Source organism: Mauremys mutica, chromosome 15, assembly GCF_020497125.1.
Source record: "Mauremys mutica isolate MM-2020 ecotype Southern chromosome 15, ASM2049712v1, whole genome shotgun sequence".
In the NCBI taxonomy this organism is placed as follows: Eukaryota; Metazoa; Chordata; order Testudines; family Geoemydidae; genus Mauremys; species Mauremys mutica.
Window position 1 is genome coordinate 7,526,612 of NC_059086.1, and position 3,621 is coordinate 7,530,232.

Sequence of the window (3,621 nt, forward strand, 5' to 3'; positions counted from 1 at the left end):
ACAGATACTTCAAACAGTTTAGTAGGAAATATGTACACAGTATATACAAAATCTGCAGCTGGGTTATTTACAGACGACCTTGTTTGTGAGATACATGGCCAGCACCTGAAAAAGAAATGTGAAGAGTCATCAGTATTTGTCCAGTGCCCCTTAATACACATAAACAGAGTGCAGAATACTAGGGAATAACAATACGAGAACATGGACTGGGAATAAGCTGCTGGATACGGTATAGAAAACAATCACCAAAACAGGAAACACTACAAGATTAGGGGAACCGATATTACTTAATAGAGTCACTTTTGAATTAGCAGAATGTGTCAATTCAACAGGGGTCTCTGTTGGTTTCCTTCCAATATTCAACTGTTACAGGAACATTGTCTCCCCATTGAGAACTATAAGCAATAACACCCCAGACTCCCTCTGCCTTTCGCCCTCCTCTGCAAACTGCTGCCTGGTGAATCCTCACAAGCCCTGCACCCAAGGGGACAGTAAACTGGAGAATGAGGTGGTGATGGAGACTAGAAACCTGACCATTGAGTGACCTTTTGATAGGAGGTGAAGGATCATAGTAGCTAACTTTGGAGGATGAGTTATATCTGCTGAGCCCCTTCTCTGAAGGGCAGAGCATCGTTATCTCCCAATAACATCAGTGGGAGTTTGAGAACACTCGGCAACTCATAGGCTTGGGCAAGACAAATACAAAGGCCTTGGGTGACTAAAGTTAAGCACTAAAATCTGCAGGTAGAAGCCTAAATACTCATTATAGCCACCTGCAGAGGTGCTGATTAGGGCACTTAAATCTCTATCAGCTTTATGGTGTTTCAAATAGATATTTGAAAAACAAGGGGACTGATGTTTAAAGGCATATTTGGCCTTTTGTTGCCATCAGACAACTTTATGCCAGGTGAGTGGGTTTTCCAAACCCGGATACCTGAACTCAGACTCCTAACAACCACGGGTAGGTGCATCAATAGGGGTGGGGTTAGTTGTAAAGTCACCCTTTTGCTGCCCTATGTTGCAGTGGAGCAGGGCAAAGTAGCCATAAAGCTGCCCTAAGAGGCAGCTAGGAATTCCCCAGCATGTGCAAATCCCTAACACCCAGAGAACCAGCATAGAGAGTGTACAGTCAGTGTAGCTGGCTGTATGGCACCAACTCCTAGCTTCCCACCCAAGTATATGGGGGGTGAGCTGGGAACAGAAGCTGGCACACACAGTGTGCGTTGTGCTACAGCTATCTCCAGTGCAGCAATGGCTGTTACAAGACAGCATAATTTAGAACAACCCAGAGCCTAGAGCTCAGCTGTATTTGTGGATCTGGGCCAGTACTTGGCTGTTACTATAGTAATGACCCCTGAGCAAGCAGTATAATGTACATGCTTCTCACCGAGCTTGTCCAGAGGCTGCATGTCCATCAGAATGACTAGCTGTCCTGATGTGTAATAAAAACGCTTGAGTAATAAAAATCAACCCAGGCTACTTTACAGGGCCTGATCCTTCTCTCACTTACAGCATCTGAGCAGTAGGACAATGGCGAATACTGCCCAGTAGTATAGTTGCCTCTGTCGTGTTCCAATTTTGGGTAGCGGGAGCGAGGAGTATAAGGGCCCTACTGTCAATCAAAACTTAACCCCATCCCTTGACCCAATAAGCCCTGCCCACCGGTCATCAGAAGCCCCACCCCATGGGGGTATTACTTCTGGGGGCAAGGCAGACACATGACCGGAAGCAAGGTGTGTCATGTGACCTCTCTAAGAACTCCTTCCACTATACCAATCAGGATAGGTTTTGCCCCGATAGGAACGCCCTGAGAGAAGATTTAACCAGCCAGGGGGAGTTCCGGGGTTTGTGTGACCCCTCTAAGAACTCCTCTCACTGCCTTCTACCAATCGGGAGGGGCTTCAGCCACTAGAGACCACCCTGAGAGGAGATTAGACCAATTGAGGGGAATTCTGGGGCTGGGTGACCATCCAGAAGTGGTTCGTGTGACCCCTCTAGGAACTCCTCCCACCACCCTCTACCAGTCACGATGGGTTTCGGCTGCAGAGGACTGCCCCGAAAGGAGATTTGACCAAAACAGAGCAGGTTCTGGGATGGGTGACCACCCAGAAGAGGGTTGTGTGACCCCTCTAAGAACTCCTCCCAATGCCCTCTGCTAATCAGAGTGCAGCACCATCACCCCACAAGTCCCAAAGCTGGACAGAGGAGGCAATCTCTTACCAAGAAGACATGTTTCAGAAATTGTGGAAAGGCTGAGAGGAAACGTGGACTCCTTTACCACCCCGCTGAGAACTTCAGACTTTGTTTTAGCCCTGCGGACCTTTGGACTTGTGTGGAGAAAGTGCTACAGCAGCAACAGTTCTGAAGAGGATGAGGGAACAGCCGAGGGGATTCCTTTGGCCCAGCCATTGATGGATACGCCAGAACCTGAACCCAAAGCCCAACCATTCATGAGACACACCAATGAGCATGGTGGCCTCTCGTTGTCCACCACCCTGGAGGAGGAAGACGATCATTGCTTGGGGGAGTTACCGGCGGACAAGCTGAACGGAAAAGACGTCGCTCAGGTAAATGAATGATTAAGAAGTGACAGTTGATGATGAGGTGTAATGAGGTTAGGAACCTGGGGTTGTGTAAATCTAAAAAACAAGCAGTGAGAACTTACACTTGTTTCTTGTCTGAGACAGCTCGATGATGTCTTTGTAGAGGCCCTGGAGGCCCTGGACAACGTTGCATCAAGCAGCAAAGATGAACCGGGCCTGCCTTATTTTTGCTGAACACCGCTAAAAATTGTTGAAAAGGACTTCAAGGATGAAGGTTATAAGGAGTTTAGGAGAAGGTTTGGCATGGAACTTGCTGAGCCAGTGCCACATTGTGAGCGTAAAAATTTATGTGGACTATTGTATGCATTGCTATTTATGCTGTTCTTAATAACTGTCTTAGGGTACGTCCATACTACCCGCCGGATTTGGCGAGTAGCAATCGACTTCTCGGAGTTCGATATATCGCGTCTCATCTAGACGCGATATATCGAACTCCGAACGCGCTCCCGTCGACTCCAGAACTCCACCACCGTGAATGGCGGTGGCGGAGTCGACGGGGGAGCCACGGACTTTGATCCCGCGCCGTCAGGACGGGTAAGTAGTTCAAACTAAGGTAGTTCGACTTCAGCTACGCGAATAGTTGCGTACCTTAGTTCAACCCCTAACCCCCTAGTGTAGACCAGGCCTTAGGGAAAAGCTTTTTGATGATTGTGAGGGCTATGTCATAGATGCCCCAGCCCAATGGCACCATGACTGTGTGATTTGGACTTTAACTTTATATGTAAATTTGTACATTTAAATATGTAAATTAAAAAACATCTATTGAAAAGGGCTTTGTGACTATATGCATTTCTGTTAGAAGTTCTCTGGCCCTTAAGTGAGCTAAAAGTTTTAATGGAGCCTCTTGGTTTGTTTTCAAGAAGCTGTATGTCTTTTAAATTAAAAAAAAATGGTTTGTGAGAATCTAACTTTTGTGTTTTTGTGTAAAAAAGACCCATTTACAGGAAAAAGCTGAAATGTATGTTGTGGGAGGAGAAAAATCCTAAAAATGTGTTTACAGTGTAACCATTCTGCCATC